This window comes from Pholcus phalangioides, unplaced genomic scaffold (genome assembly GCF_987345545.1).
Source record: "Pholcus phalangioides strain wild (caught in Gottingen) unplaced genomic scaffold, Ppha-v1.0 ptg000005l_1, whole genome shotgun sequence".
Lineage (NCBI taxonomy): Eukaryota > Metazoa > Arthropoda > Arachnida > Araneae > Pholcidae > Pholcus > Pholcus phalangioides.
Window position 1 is genome coordinate 8715173 of NW_028301598.1, and position 17961 is coordinate 8733133.

The following is a 17961-nucleotide window of genomic DNA, read 5'->3' on the forward strand; positions in this document are numbered from 1 at the left end:
GTCGGCATTGTTAGTGCCATCAGAAAAATGCACTCGTAACTACTTATTAGCAACACAAACAATTGCAGTTAATTAATAAAATTCAGTTAGATATTTCGCCCCCGTAAAGAAACATATTGCATTACTCACAAAGTAGGTTCACGGCACCTTTATTAGCAATTTCAGGGCACGTTGCGCAAAACATTGATGTTTTTAGTCGCCCTCAGAAGAACAGAAACTGAGTAGGAATTTAGGAAAACAGTACTTAAAAAGCGATTTTCAGCAAAATGTAATGCAGTATCGTTGCAATGATTTCAAAATCTTCAAGTATTACATCATCATCGATGGGCGGGAGGGGGTTTCCGATTTGCTGACTTTTGATGACAAGGCGGGAAAGGGGGTTTGGATAATGCTTACGTCATCAACCACCATTTATGAAAATATGAGTTAGGATTCAGAGGGGCAGAGCTGATGACGAAATTTTTCTGAGAGTGGGGAGGGGGTCAAAAATGGCTAAAAATTTGCTTACGTAATACTTGAACTGCCCCTCATAGAGAAGAGTTTACCATTAGACTATAGGCAATTTCAAACAAGATTTGAAAAAAATTATGGCTCATTATTTCATATCGAATTGAAAGAAGTAAAATTGTTTTGAATTTTTTCTTCAAGTAAAATTGACAGTTGATTTCAAACCGGAGTCCCATCTTATACGGTCATTTGTTTTGGCGTAACCTAATTGGTCGTTGCACCAATAACGTCAAAATCAAAACAGTTTAGTATTTATAACCATATGGTTTTTTATTTTCATTCTGCACCCGGATGTGAGTTTTATGAATCATAATAATCAGTTGCTTTTTTTATGTTTGCAGGAGAATTTCAGCAATTACTATTTCGCTTGCTGAAATATCGGAAGGTCTGAACTTTAAACCAGTTGGGCAACGGGATATTATGCTATACACAATTCCCTGCGTGGTATAACAAAATACTGGGTTTTCCTTCGGATTACCGCAGTGGTACTAGTGTAACAACAGTGACGCGGTGGTAAGATGCTCGTCTTCCTCTATGAAGGTTACCATCAAGGTCCGTGGGTTCGAATCCTGGCATTTAGAACGTCAGAAGCAAGTTCACCTACCGAGCCTGAGGCGACCACCGATGGATGGAATTTTCATTTCCCACCCACCTCCCCTGTTTGGAAATTGCCGTATGGCGAGCGATATATGACCGGAGTTGGTGTGCGGTAAAGTAGTAGTTTAGCAATAATGCATTATGCTTTATGCGATGGTACTCGTGCTGTCACCTGTAAAAAAATACTACTTATAATTATTCAAGTATAATAGTTAGCTGGTTTTTTTAAATCAGTGTGTGCAGCATGAAAATAAATTTTTAATGTGGCGAGTTTTTTTTTTTTCATGCTACACATTGGTGAAAATTGTACGCGCCATAATTTCTGTTACTATGTTCTTACGTGTAGTACAGCAGTAATTGCTATCTAAAAGACCATATATGAAAATATTTGAGAAGGATAAGCAATTGAGGAAATATTTTCGAAATAATTGCATGTATCTCTCTTTAGACGTCCCGTCTTTCAAAGAAGCAGTGAACTCAAAAAATCTTGTTTCATGCATGACGTTTGATTGTCCCGTATTTTAATTTACAGAGAAAGAAGAAATTAATTTTGACCATTAACAACAGCTTTATAACGTCTGTTTCGAAACGGCCGCTCCACAAACGTTACAACTGCATTCCTGTTGAAATTTATCGGGAGAAAAAGAACATGCATGCAAATGTAACCTCGGGAAGAAGAGGAAACCGCATGCAAATCTGCGTCACAGTGAATAAAAGGCGTGATTGCCAACCCTGTGAAATTATTCCAGCGTGCAACCTTTCGAACATTTGTAACGTACGGGATGGCGTCCGCACCTTTTATGCAGTGACGCAAATTTGCATACAGTTTCTTCTTCCCCAGGTTACACTTGCATGCCTGGTGTTCTTTTTCTTCCGATAAATTTCTACAGGAAGGCCGTTTCGAAACGCGCGTTTGCGTTTCATGTTAGACCATGCGTTCTTTGATGACAATTGTTTGTATTGGTGTGTTCTATCAGCTCTTGAAGGTTTTCCCATTTTTTTCTGACTCGCCCTGTCCTGACTGACAGATTCATCATCGCCAAGACGAAACCCCTGCAGCTATAAATATGAAAATTTCATGATGTAAAGACATACTGAGAAGGACTTTTTCAAAAATCAAGCTTTCTGGGGTGGTTACAGTTTATATGGGGCAATCTTGGTCGAGCCGAAACATGAGATGTGGTCAATTTTATAATAAAACGTATACTCTAAGAAGGGAAAATTAAACTGTCAAGGGATCATGAGGCCTTCAAATGCTATAAGGGGGAAATCACCGCCGAGTTATTTTCAAATTACCAAATCCATGCGAGCGAAGCCGCTGGTATATAAGGTATATCTCCTGATGTCTAAATAGTATGTTCGTGGACTAATAGCAACTCCTGTTTACCTATACAGAGTAATCGACTTCAGTTATTTAATGGATGCCGTCACGTACCATTCAGAATGAAGTGAATGACGCTACTTTTGGAATTTTGTTTGTCTGTCCTTTAATTTTAACATTCTGAACTTCGGTATCCACAGAAAATTCTTATTCGAAGGTGATGAGAAATTGCACATACAAACGGTCTCATGCCCCCACAGGCATGAATTTGCTTTTTTTTTAGCAAAACCGACACACATATACCGCTCCCCCAAGAATTCGAGTGTGATCACCACAAAGACTGTGTGGACTTAAAGCCATTTCTCGGACTGCATCGCACTCAAATGTTCAACAACGGCACAGACTTTCTATCACCGTACCAAAAATGGGGAGTTACTAATCGTCTACCAACTGAGGTGCACTATTTTCGATTCCAATGCCCTTTTGTAATCTCGGTGAAAACCAGAGCTACTACCCTAAAGGATACTCGATCACGCCAGCTTGGCGAGATCGTCATCGCCAATGTGTGGAATTGTCGAGGCGTACCAAGTGTTAGTACATTCATGTAGCTCTAAAAGAAAAACGTTCTCCATGCGCGGCCTCCTGGTACGGAAAGTATCGTCGAACTTCGACATTGTTAAAAAAAACAAAGCGTGATCCATCCATCGCTCAAAAATGTGTATGAGGAAATGATAAATCTACATGCATTCAAATGGCCATCGCGACCGACGTACATCAGTGCTGAACATTTCGTGAACAATAAGAACTTTCGTCGAGATCATCTTAAAAAAAAACTTCTCTCATTATGATCATCTCCTGCATGTAATGGGTTCGTAAGTTTCTTTTTTTGAAAAGCGCTTTTCATTCCGTGATTTAATCCGTTGTCTTCCCCCATTCAATTGCAAGTACAGTCAAACACCTCGTTAATGAGTCACTCTTGGGAGAGCAAAAATATGACTTGATAAGCGGAGTGACTCGTTAAACGGAGTAAGCCATAACTGTTCCAATTCCTGCATGAGGATAATTGGGACTCCCAAAAAGTGATCCGGTAGGCGGAGTGACGTGTTAACCGGGTGACGCACTAACGAGGTTTGACTGTATTTGTTCTCCCAGCCAGAGAATGGTCACTGCAGCCGATAGCCCTGCTTAATTCAACTGTAACTGACTGTATTTGTTCGTTTTCAGTATTTCCCCTTTGGGGTCATTCAAGTATTACGTCAGTATCGAGAGAGGGGGGTTGCTGACTTTTGATGGGGGGGGGGGTTGAAGGTTGCTTACGTCATCAACCACCCCTTTTTGAAGATATGAAATATTCTAAGCTGCTGACGGGGGGTCAAAAATGGCTGAAAATCTGCTTACATAGTACTTGAATGGCCCCCTTAAAATGAGGTAAGTCTACTATTGCAAAACAGCACTGAGAAGGTTTACGTCTAAGAACTATTTCAAACTTTGAAATGACTTGATGATCCTTGGGCGGAAATAAAAAATCGTAGACTATAAAATTCCGAAGTACTCTACCGAAGTATAAAATAGAAATTTAGAAGTCTGACTTTCTCCACCTTAGAAATTCGTAAATCGAATCTTCTCCCCGCATACCGAGGGTTGACTGTATAGTGAGACTCGGTCATACCGAGATTGAATCTTATTTTAAAGGATATCAACGACGAAAATATTTTGGAAATTCCAGCTTTTATATTCATCGAAACAATGTTTTTGTTTACGCTAAATCAATTACTTTTCGATGCATTTCGTTGATTAGTATATTCTTTTGTCTTGCTATGGCTGGCACGTTCTTGATTCCGTTCATTAGTGAACGTGAAGTTCCTCTTCCGCAAATTAGTGTTGAATATTTCATCCAACCGCGAACGATGACAAATTGCCCAACGCACCGGAAATTTCCGTCGAATTGATTCCCGATGCTGGTGGTATCATTTTCTGACGTATGTACAACGACAGGCAATTTATTTCTAATTCGTTCGTTAGTCAGTAATGACGACTCATCCTGAAGCACCATATGAACAACCCTACAAATCACTTCTAGTCGATAGAATATCAAACTGAACTGAACGATATATGGGACATCGCAAGCAGATTACATTATTAGTCACTCACTCTGGAGTTGAAACGATGGTTAGTTATCCTGTGGGGGTAGATAATGGTTCATTGCAGTGTCGTCTTATCGCATGGGGCCCGGGCGGCCTCATGAGAAAAGGGGGCTCTAAAAAAATGAGATCTCATTTAAATTTTCCAAGTAGAGCCGCAAAAAATCACTTGGCATGGCGAGAGTGGGGGTCACGGTTGGTCTGGAGGCCCTGGTGAACAACATTTTCAGTCCACTGGCGAGATATGCGGTGATTCTGTCACTCGCATAAACTTGAATATGAAAGGTGACCATATGATCTTATTTTGCGGGATATTCTAAATGTCACTTTTTTTCCCAGAAATGTTTAAATGAATGTATAAAATCAAAAATTAAGATTGGATTGAATTGGATTTTAAATTTATTGGCGCAAGGACATTGAGGTTATGAAAAATAATGATTGACTAATATGTGAGACGAAAATAATTAAACGTTATTAGTGTTTTTGTGTGTAATTAACATTTTGAATTGCAGTAGTCAGTTTCCCGTGACTTGAGATTTTTCAGGAATTTCAGTTTTGACAACTTCACTTGCCTTTGACATTTTTTCCGGCTGTAAGCAGCTTGATTAACTTTTGACAGAATACAAATACAACGCCACAACAGGCAAAATGCCCAACGAGGTGGCTGAGAAAAAGATGCCCATAAAAATATGGATGTCATATATTTCAAAAATACAGCAACCAAATTAAAAATGCAATTAAAATACAAATACAACGCCACAACAAGCAAAATCATGGAAATATGGTTTGGCCTAAATATTTATCGTGTTGCGAGTATATACTTTTCTACAGGAATAACTTTTGGCCGGGTGTAACCCCTTTGCAGGCCGAAGATTGTCCAACCCTGGTTCATCATTTTTGTGTGTTTCACCATTAAATTTCATACAACGCGAGAGCCAATCCGACTAGGACATAATTATTCAGAAGAAATAGGCTAGAAATTACTAATCCATCGTGTCGGTTAAGTTATACTGCCGTATAGTATTTGGAATTATAAGATAGCAGCAATGTACAGTGGTGTCCCAGTGGATAGGCAAGTTAAACAGGGTCAGCAAATTAAAAGACTGCTATTTATTGCATTAAATATCTCCCGAGTCCCTGAATTTTTTTTTACAAAACCATAAAAATAAATTTTAAAAAATTTAAAATTTATTTTTCCCATGAAGGTATCCGTGTATTTTCGTCAGTCCTTTTTTTAAATAAAGTATTACTGTAAAGACCTTTTAATGCCATTTTTTTATAGGAGCTGTTTGAAATTGATGAAAACAATAGTGAATTCCGGACTACTTTTCAACATGAAAATTACATTTAATGCTTGAAACACGATTGCAGAAAATCCTATGAATGATTTTTTTTTTTCACAGCAGAATTAGCTAGTGATGGATATGCCGGTTATTAACAAATTTCAAGAATTGCGTGGTATGATCATAAGTTATACTCGAATCTGTTGATGTATGTGGGAACTTTTTGAAACATTTAACCCTTTAAGTGGTTTTTAAAATTTTCCTGATCCGCATTACAACTGCCGCATTTGAAATTGCGAAACCATCCCAAATTGCTACGCATTTTAAGAATATGTTCCGACTGCGAGCAGATAACTTTTTTTAACAAGAGCTTTTTTGATGCAAAAGCACATGCCATGACGTGTGCGGCTTTCTATCAATAGAAATATTTTTTGTACTATTTATGCTGAGCCATATATATTTCTCTTTCTCTCGCTCCTTTTTATCTAAGGGTGTGATGGAAAAATTTAAACTTTTTAACCAATCGGAGACGACGCGGATTTCCAGAATCTTAAATACTGGCGCACTATGTTCATACCCTAAGGTTGAAGAGCTGACTCTGCCAACTAGTTTCGATTGGTTGTAAAAACAGCTTCATCGCGTTTTTTTAACACTAACTATATCGGGGTGTTAGAAATAAAGCATATTGAGTTTGACGAAATATCTCGGGATAGCCGCTGAAAGTGTTAACATATCGCGTATAAAACACTAATTAGATAAATATAGGATATTGCATAAAAATTTTGTAATGATACAATCAATAGATTTCTAAAAATTATGTTTCAGACTCACGCAAAATGTCGAAAAACGACAATCTTCCTGAGAAATACATCAATTTTTTTTATTAACAGATTTGTTGATGTGATGACCAAAGATGCAAATGAAGTGATGCTCATTTAGACGTAAATAGCATGCGCCGAATTCGCTACAAAAACTATTTTAAGCACAGTGTGCGCGGAATTGGAGTAGAAATATGACCGGTTGTTGTGTAATCGGATGTGTGCGTATGTAACTCAAATGATCGATGTTTCAGTTATGTAGTTGATATTACTTCGAACTTGCATCATCATCAACAACCATTTTCAATCCACTGCTGGATGAAGGTCTGCTCTGTCTGATGCTTTAGCCATCCAGTTGACTCCTGCCACTTTCCTGATCTCGTCCATCCATCTTGCTCGGGGACGCCTCCTCGAATGTTTAACACCACGGGGGTACCAATCTATATATATAAAATTGATTTTCTGTGTGTCTGTATGTTCTCTATACAAATCTACAATTTTAGATCGATCGTCACCAAATTTTGCATATATACCAAATGGGACCCGACTTGAACGATAGGCTACTTTAAAATTTCGTAAGAGCAGGGAAAGTGCCCCAAATGGGCAAAAAACTGTCGGGCAACAATGGTTTTTGGACCTCAACAATCACTCTCCGAACGTTTACTTTGGTTACCGTGGTTCCCTAGCAATGCGTTTCAGACATGCATATGCCTTTACAATGGTTTGTCACTTCTTTAATGCTGCCAGTTATGTATAATAGTTTATGCCTTTATAATGGTTTGCCACATTTTCAATACTCTCAGTAATGAAGCTTTTGGAATAGACGTCATAATCATCACCAGCATCGCTTTGAGGGTCAGGAAAAGGGTGATCATCCTAGAAATCAGTGTTATAATTGCCGATTCTACTGTATAAATGCGGAAATTTAGTGGGGTTTTCTGTCACATCAATAATTTTAAAAATTGTATTGAAATCTCGATTTTTGAAACATTGAGGTCTCTTAGAGATAGATATACGAAGCCCAGGAGATTAAATACGAAGTAATTAGCCGGACCTACTTTGAGTTGGACATTCATGCAATGACATTAGTTTTCATGCTTGAGAAGATGTAAATAAAAAGTTGAAATCAATGTCTCCGTATTGTCTTTTGATATTCAACTGCATAAATTCATATGGTTCAGGATGTTTTAAGATTAATTATGGACCCATAAAGTACATCGAAAAATTTCCACAGCTTTAATTAAGCATTTTTGGAAGCTGAAACAGGCAGATGGATAACTTGAAGTTCAGGGGGAGGGAATCGAAATACCTAGCGTCCATCAAAAAAAAAAGTGGGGGGGGGGAACTCTTCATTTCCACGTTTCTTTAAATCTAGATTTGGTTATTTCATGAGTCGTGCAGGAAGTTGCCATATTGGTTAGCTTTAGACACGGTTTGCATGTCCCTTAAAGAAAGAGGGAGATATCACGTGTTTCTAACAGCCCCATTGAAGAAAACCCGGGCAACGCCGGGTATTATAGCTAGTCTAGAATACTTGTGATCTGTTGTTCTGTCTTCTTGCAATATGTCCAGCCCATTTCCATGATATGATATATGCCTTTGTGTGATTCGTTTTCTATCGCTCCTTGTGATGCCTAGCATACATCTTTCCATGCTCCTTTGTGTTGTCTGTAGCCTTTGTATCGTCTTGCTTGTGAGTGCCCATGTTTCAGCTCCGTAAGTCAGTACTGGTAGCACGCACTGGCTAAAAACTTTTCTTTTCAGGCATAATGACATGTGACACTTCAGAATTAGTTTCTGCCAAAATTGCTCCATTCAATTCTGATCCTTCTGTTTATTTCATTAATAATTCCGTTGTCCATGGTAATTTCTTGTCCCAGTTATACATAGCTTTCTACTTCTTCTGTGTTGTTGAGCAAGATTGTCCTCTTCAACGCGAAGGGGTTGAACATAACTTTAATCTTTTGCAGATTCATTTACCTTATTACTTGTCTTCGCCAATTCTTGTATTATTTCTTCTAGTTCGTCTGAATTACTGCTGATAACAACAATGTCGTCTGCAAAACGCAAATGGTTGAGAAATTCTCCATTTATTTTAATTTTTCTTTTTATCCCAATCCAGTTTTCTGAATACTTCTTCTAAAACAGCGGTAAAGAGTTTTGGTGAGATAGTATCACCCTGTCTGACTCCTTTTCCAAGTTTAATTTTTGCTTTTCCTTTATCCAAACGAATCGTTGCAATTGCTTTGTCATATATTTTCTTGATGATATTGATGTATAAGTCTTCTCTACCCAAGTAACATCTAGAGCTTTAACAACAGCAGATGTGAAGACAGAGTCAAACACTTTCTCAAAATCAATGAAGGCCATACACAATAGTAATTCGTATTCCTTGTAGGGTAGTGGTTACACTTTTGTTCATCGTGGTGTTATATAGCAAATCAAATCGGTTCTTCAGTTCTAACTGGAATTTATATCGATGTTCTATTCTTGAAACTTTACCATATCGATAACAGGTTTTCTATTTTTGATAAGTTTCACTCTTTTCATTCTAGTGTTAAGCCTTATTTTACATCTAACCAGTCGATCACTTCTTGTATTGAATTTGGTGAGAACGCCGCAGTCTTGGATCATATGCTTCTTATTAGATAGGATGTAGTCAATCTCACTGGTTGCTCCAGTTGGGCTTCTCCAGGACCACTTTCTTTGGGGTTTCTTCTTAAAAAATGAATTCATGTTTCATAAATGTTCGCTCTCTGCAAATTCGACGAGTCTGTTCCCTCTGTCGTTTCGTACACTATAAACATGATTTCCAAACGAGCTATCACCATTTCTTCTCTCTCTAATTCCGGCATTGAAGTCACCCATTACTATTTTGATATGGTTTCCTTTACTATGCAGCTCGTCTAACTCTGCATAAAAGTCTTCTACTTCTTCCTCAGAATAACTTGTTCGTGCGTAGACTTGTAAAATCTGTATCTGCTTGATATTTGCATGTCCAACTTTGCAACTCTATCAGATTTACTATCTAACTCAACAATATGATTTTTCGACTTTTTATGAATGAGAAATTCTATTCCACTTGTTCTTCCATTACCTGTTCCTCTCTAGTAAAATATATGACCTCCGATTTTCTCCTCCCCTTTTCTTCTTACTTCATAGCCCTAGGATTTTCCAGTTCTTCCAACTCACGCAAACGATTTCCTGAAGAAAGAGATCGTCCCCGTTATGCGTCGCCAAGGTCATCTTATGGCAGCCTTGTCCAACCCAGAGATTCTTAGCACCCTCTGTCTTCATGTCTTGGTGGTTGCTGCCGTAACCAGGGACACTCAGACTCAATAAACTAAGGCCCTCAGTCCCCAGCAAAGTTCATATTTTTTTAGAGGGTTTTTGGCCGTAATCCTCCACGCTGGCCAGTGCGGGTTGGAGGAAGCCCATCCGCGTCCGTTCACCATGTGTTAAATATGGCTACTTACAGGCTGCACCACGAGAAGGTGCGGATTGAACTTGAAGGAATCGACTAGGAGTAGAGGCTTATAGTCCTCATAATGAAGCAACTAAAGGGTCTTCTCCTAGTTAACAAGGAAAGACTATTCAAACAGCCCTTAAAGTAATATAGTTTCATTAAAATTAACTATTGTTAGATCCGTTACATCGCTCGGACATCTTAATGGCGACGAGTTGTTGGAGTAATCTGTACCTCCGAAATTAAATTTCAGAATAGAGCAGCCTGAATCTCGAAAAAACCAATTTACAGTTGGAGCCGTTTAATGGTGCTGATGATGAATGGTCCACATATGTCGAACGCTTAGAGATGTTTTTGAAGCAACTGGTACACGCCGGTTGTTAAATATGTTCCCACGATTGTTAACTTTGTTGCCGAGCAAAACATATTCATTGTTGCGGAACTTGGTAACTGCTGCAAAGCCGAAGGATAGGTCATTTCAAGAACTGGTTGCGGTTTTACAAGCACAGCTTTCACCACTTCCGTTGCTCACAGCGGAAAGATTTCGATTTCACAAGCGGAATCGACGTGCCGGGGAGACAATTGCGACTTACAGTGCATCGTTACAAAAGTTGGCAGAATATTGTCAATTTGGAGATTATTTAATGGACAGTCTTCGTGATCGAATTGTGTGTGGTTTGAATAATGATTCAATCTAAAAGCGACTACTGAGCGAAGAAAAACTGAGCTATGCCAATGCCGTGAAAATTGCAACAGCGAAGGATACTACAGGAGAAATCTGTCTCTAATGTGCATCGAATTGCGATACCTAAAACCGTTTCCAAACAAAAGCTTAATGAAAATGCGTCTAAGAAAGCTCAACAAAGAGGAAGGGGGCTTTCGTTGTTCTAGCAAATTTCATTATGCTAATAGCTGTCCAGATAAAAATTCAATTTGTCATAAATGTCATCTTAAAGGCCATATCGCTAGACATTGTATGACGAAACAGACAAAAATGCATAAAGTCGATGAAAATTTTGTTCATACATTGCGTACGACTAATATACTTAAAATTGATCGGAAATTTTTTTTAAAAGTCGAACTTTACGGGAAGAATATTAAGATGCAATTGGACACGGGTGCTTACGTATCCATTATGCCATTAAGCATGTGTAAACGATTTCGTTTTAAACGTGAAATTCATGAAAGTCAAATGTTGCTGAAAACCTTTTGCGGACAGATTCTTAAACCTGCTGGTGAAGTTTCTGTGAAAGTTAAACATAATGTTCGAGAGAAAATTTAAAAGTTATACTTTGTTGACCGAGATGTCGATCCAATATTTGGATTAGATTGGTTCTCTATTCTTCACATCATTGATGCTATGAATTTCCTCCCAATTTAAGTTAAATGCAAAAAGTGAAGACGCGGAAGTTTTACACATTGTCAGATTATGGTGATATTTTTGAAAAGGTTCCCTTGAATTTACCAATGACAAAGGTGAGACTATATTTGAAAACGAAGTTTTACAAGCCTCGCCCAGTTCCATATTCGTTAACAAAACGTTATAGACCGAGTTGAAGCGTTTACAAAATTTGGATATTATTGAACCGGTAAATTCTAGTGAATAGGTTCTCTCTACCCCGATCGTACCAGTTATTAAAACTGATGGATCTATACGAATATGTGGCGATTTCAAAATGACTATTAATCCGGGAAGCTGGAAGATGATTACCCTTAGCCACGTTTAGAAGATATTTTTGCAAAACTGATTGATGGCAAAATTTTTAGAAAAATTGATTTGGCTATTATCTTCATATGGAAATTCTTGAACGCGATCGTGAATTACGTAACGTGCCATGCAAAATGTTTTGAAAGATATTCCTGGAGTGGATGTTTATCTAGATATTAAAATTGTCGGGCCTATATCACTGTTCATAATCAAAGTTTGAGTGAACATGGATTATGCGTAAATTTATCCAAAAGTTAGTTTTTAGTTGATAAAATCGACTATTATGGACACGTGATGAATAAAAACGGGTTGCGTCAAAGTGAAAAAAGGTTAAAGCTATAGTTGATGCTCTTCAACCAAGAAATGTGAGTGAATTGAAATCGTTCTTGGGATTAGTTTTTTTTTTAATAACATACAAGCATATACAGAAACACATTAAACATACACTTTTGACCTCAAGGGACATGCCTGTCCTTCCAGTAGGTCCACAGGGTTTCTCCGTAGATTATTTTTCTTAGCAACAGCCTATTATGGTTTAGGTCGGTTTATAATTGTTCAATATACAGTTTTTTTTTGTTTTTTTTTGTATTTATGTTACAAAGAAATTTTACATACAGATGGATTGTATCATGTGGTTGTATTATTGTTGTAATATAGATTCTAGACTGGTATTCATAGAAAATGTGAATATATTGTTATTAGATCTTATGTAATTATTTGTATGATTGATTGTATGGTATAGATTATTTTTGGAGCGGTGTATCTATAACTCTTTTGAAATAACGTTTTATTTGTTTTTGGCACTTTATATATGTTATTTAATCTAGATGACATTCTATTTTGTTTCATTTCTAACCAATTATTGTTTAAGAATGAAAATTTTATTAGTCTATAAACATAGTTTTGTCTTATAGTTAGCTTATGGCATTCTGTTTTGTTGGTGTTTATTGTGGTGCTTGTTATTTGGGATCTTATCTTGTTATATATATTATCTAGCTTTTGTATATCTGTTTGATATGCACCTCCCCAAGCAGTGATTCCATATGTTACTGTTGAATATATCCAAGCATAAAATAAATCTTTTAGAAAGTTATTGTCTATTGTGTCTCTTAGTCTATAAAGAATTGCTGCATATATTCTTAAATTTTTTATTATTTTTTCACACTGTGATTTCCATTTTAAATCATCTTGTATTATTATTCCTAGGTAGTTGTATTCATGTACTCTTTCAATTTCTTGACAGTTACATTGTAATATATGTTGACACGGACAATGATCATGAATTTTTATACTTAAATTTGCCAAACTATTTATGTTTCTTGTTTTTAAGCATATGTATTTAGTTTTCTGTATGTTTAGCTTTAGTTTATTTTTCTTGAGCCAGTTACTGATTTTAAATAGGTCCTCTTCAACTTTTTTTTATTAAATTTGTAATTTCAGTGTCTTCAACATACAGTACTGTATCGTCTGCGAATGAGATTAATTTACCATTTATGTTGAGTTTGAATATATCATTTATGTAAATGAGAAACAATATCGGGCCAAGCACAGATCCCTGGGGGACACCTTTTTTTACTTCTATGAATGTACTCATTTCTTCACCTATTTTAACTGATTGTTTCCTATTAGAATAGTATGATTTAAACCAGCTCAATATGTTTCCACGTATACCAGCTGTTGACAATTTTCCTGTGAGTATCTCTAAATCTACGTAGTCGAAGGCTCTTTTTAAATCCAGAAATATCGTTATAGAAAATTTATTGCAGTTGAACCCGGTATTTAAATAATTGCACAGCTCTAAGATGGCCATTTCTGTATTCTTACTTTTCTGAAACCCATATTGGTTAGGAGCTAAATAATGCTGATAATTAAGAAAATCTACGAGCTGTTTTTTTATGCACTTTTCTATTACTTTTGAAAATATTGGAAGAATTGATATGGGCCTATAGTTTAGTAAGTTATTTGTCTCTCCTGATTTATAAATGGGGTGTACTATAGTTAGCTACTATAGACGATTTTTGCCGAATTTAGCGTCTACACTTTATCCTCTAAATCAACTTAGGAAAAAAAATGCTCGTTTCAAATGGTCCGAAGAGTGCGAGAACTTTTGAAGCTGTTAAAAAAACAAGTTTCCTCGAACCAGATTTTGATGCCATATAATCCTGAATTACCGATTGTGTTAGCCACTGATGCATCACCTGTTGGCTCGGAACGTCCGTCTGCTTTTGCATCAAAAACTTTAAATTGTACAATAAGTATTCGCAAATTGATAAAGAAGTGTTAGCGATAGTTTGGGGAATCGGGAAATTTCATTTATATTTATAAGCAAGATTTTTCACACTGCTGACGGATCATAAACTGTTGTTATATATTTTTGGGACTAAGCAACGACTTCCTGTTCTTAGTGTGACTCAATTGTGCATTGTTTCTAAGTGCTTTCAACTATGATATTAAATATCGTGAAACTGGGAAACACAATACTACTGCTGATTTACCCACATTACCAATAAATGTGAATGAAACTTTTTAAATGTGATTTAACTGATGCATCTCAAGTTACACAGCTTGAAACGATGCGATCACTACTCGTGAGATTGCACAAGCAACGAAATCAGATATTGATGTTTCGTATCGGCGTTTGAAATCTGATGAAAGTATTGGACGAGTAGCTCAAGGACAAGATGGTGAGTACAGTTTTAAAGATGGTGTTATTTTCTATGGTGTCATAAAATTGTGATTCTGAGAAAATATCAAACTGTACTAAAAGAACGTCATTGTGGACATTTTATTGGTGTCAAAATGAAAGCCTTAGCTGGATCGTATACGTGTGATGGAATGGAATAGCTCGGAATCGTACCGCGTGTTCACAATATGCTAAAAATCCATCAAAAAACTTGTCACCCGTGGGAATGACCATCGCGACCTTGGGATCGCATACATAGATTTCGCAGGTCCATTTTTTGATGCAATGTATTTACTTGTGATAGATGCATACTCAAAATGGCCCGAAGTATTTCTTATGAAAACTAACTACCGAGACGTTAAAATCATTTAGTCGTTATGGACTACCTAATACTTTGGTATCTGATAGTGGACCTCAGTTGGTGTCGTATGAATTTGAAAATTTCCTGAAAAGTAATGGTATTTACTGTATTAAAAACTCGCCGTACCATCCTAGTTGAAATTGAAAATTTTGAACAAACTTTCAAAGCTGCCAAGAAACGTTCACGATTTAAACAAGGTAGTACAAAATCGAAACTTGAATCATTCCTAATGCAGTATAGGAAAATGCCACGCACATGACAACACAAAAGTATTTCCAGTGATGTTTTTCTTTTTCAACCGTGATATTTGAACACGCTTGAACTTGTGCCCCCAAAAGCCTGTGGAAAATAAATTGGATAATAGAAAGATAAATCGAGAATTCGAAATTGGACAAAATGTTGCAGCGAGAAATTACGGAAGACCTGAACAACCGAAGTGGACTTTTGGAAAAGTGACGGAACGACAAGGATTATTAAATTATCGTGTAGCTGTTGCGAAATATTGGTGATAATGTTCCTCTAACTAAATCTTCTGTTCTAGAATGTTTTTCAGGTGGTCAACCTCTAGTGTCAAACCTGCCGACAGAAAATAAAGACGGTGCAGAAAGAAGGACTAGTTCCTTCTTTGTAAGAAGGACTAGTTCGACGGAAGATCCAGGACTTGGACCAGTGCCACGCCAAACTTCGGAGCTGAACGAAATTCCTGAACCGGTTGTCGCAGTGTCCAGCCTAGAACCAGAATGGAACTCTAGACAACCGGATAGACTGACCTACACTTCCTTTACGAAGGGAGGAACTGTGATGACCGAAGATGCAAATGAAGTGGTGCTCGTTCGTGACGTAAATAGCATGCGCCGAGTTCGCTATAAAACTATTGTAAGCGCAGTGTGCGCGGAATTGGAGTAGAAATTATGACCAGTTGTTGTAATCGATTGTGTGCGCATGTAAGCCAACTTAAATAATTGGTGTTTTAGTTATGTATTTACAAGCTGCAAGTTTAAAGTTGTATTTGTATTTGTATAAAATTAATTATTAGATCATTTCGGATCCGTTACATCACTCGGACATCTTAGTTGATGTGAAAACACATTAAAATGGGCGTAATTTCAGTTTTAAGCGTCGTACGTGTACAGGTAAATTCATGGGGTAAACTGTGAGGTAGTATTCACCGAAATGGTTTAAACCATAGCTTCCTACACTTTTGGTTCCATTGCCCCCTTATTCAGAAATTTTTTCTTCTCATCGCCTCTAGTACAAGCCAACCCATAGGATCCTATGCTAAATCCAAAGCCCCCTTTTCGAAACACTGGTTCGAACTAGAGTAACAATTTTTTAATAAAACAAGCATGCCTTAAACAAGCATTTTTTATTGTAGAATGCTTGGTTGAAAGGTGGTAGAGGCTGTTAGAGTACTTATCAACAGTAATCTAACACAACAGTACTTTATTAAAAGCAAACCAAATTGAAATATTGTCTGAGGCTTTCATGGCCGGCGTTACGGCAAGCGTAGGAAGCCTTTCTCGCTTGCCGCGGAAACTTACGTCCAAATAACCTCAGATGATGCCTGACACAGATGTGGGCGAAACGTCAGGAAGAAAATCTCTTAAACCATGGCCTAATAACCCGGAAACCGTTTGCAAGTCAGCAAACCAAATTTTTCGGACGGATTTCCTGCGGTATGTGCAATCAACCATTCGAGGGTGCATATGCACTTAACGACCTGGGCTAACGCGCCCCTAAAGTACGAAATAATTTTTAGAGGTTTCGTTAGTTCGATGCACGGTTCGTCTTGACTGAAACGGCGACTTGACCACAGAAAAAAAATTGCTGCCGCAGGAAGTCCCACATCGAGGGGTTAACGCACCAATCTGATGAGTATGAAAAAAGGCTGCCGTTCGGTATCTTATATATAAACTAGCTGATACCCGGCGACGTTGCCCGCCATGTAAAAAATTTACATATATATAGCTTATTAATTATTTCTTAATCAAATATTTCTGCATTAAGTAAAAAAAATTACTTTAATTTTTAAATATTTTAATTAAAAACTTCAGGCAATCGCTTGTGGATACACAATATTTTTGTTTGTCCATCTGGTGTGTAGATGTACAAATTTTTAGGATTACCAACACGCGAACAGGCGACGTAAAGCTGTCCGTGTGAAAAACAGGGCTCATGTAGGTTGATACCTGCCACTGCTAACAACTGGCCTTGCGCTTTGTTGATTGTCATGGCAAAAGCTAAACGAATCGGGAACTGTAATCGCTTTAAAGTGAATGGCATTTCTTCAGTGATAATTGGGATACGTGGAATGAAGACGTCTTCTCCTCCAGCACATCCAGTTAGAATCGTTGCTTCAATGATGCAATTGTGCAATTTCTTCACGCAGAGTCTGTTGCCATTGCAGAGTATCGGTATCTCCAAATTTCTTAAAATCATTTTAGGTGCTCCGACTTTGAGGGTCAAGTTGTGTGGTGGCACACCCGGAATATCCAAAGAGTTCAGAAATTCTGCAGGATACAGAACTGTCTGCGCTGTGTCTGTGACAGTGTCAACCGATTTGTAAGATGTGGAGTCTCCCGGAATAATTTTTAGGATTTTTCCGTTGATCTTGTTCACACTGTCATTTTTCGGTGCCAGAATCGCACTCTCACAAAGCCACTCATGGTTTCGGTGATTTTGTTGAATGTTTGGGAAGACGTGGTCTGCAAGTTCTTGAACTAAGTTTATATATATAATAACTGGCAAATTCCATTTGGGAACGTTATCAGTCCAGTGCTTGGGTCTACGGGAATTCTTCCATTGCCAAGTTTGATCAACTGATGTGAAAATGATAGCAGTGCTGAGTCATTTTGCAGTTGAACTCGCATGTTGGTGGATAATGATAATTTTTTAGCTTCGTGCCAGAGTGTTGATGTCCTAACAAACTCGAGGCGACCACCGATAGATAGCACCTTCACTTCCAACCCATCTCACTATTGGCAGTAAATTGCAATGTAGCGATATGGGCAGAGTTGGTGTTTGGTGAAGTAGAGTGCTGATGATTTGAGGCAAGCATTCAGTTCATCAGCTGGCG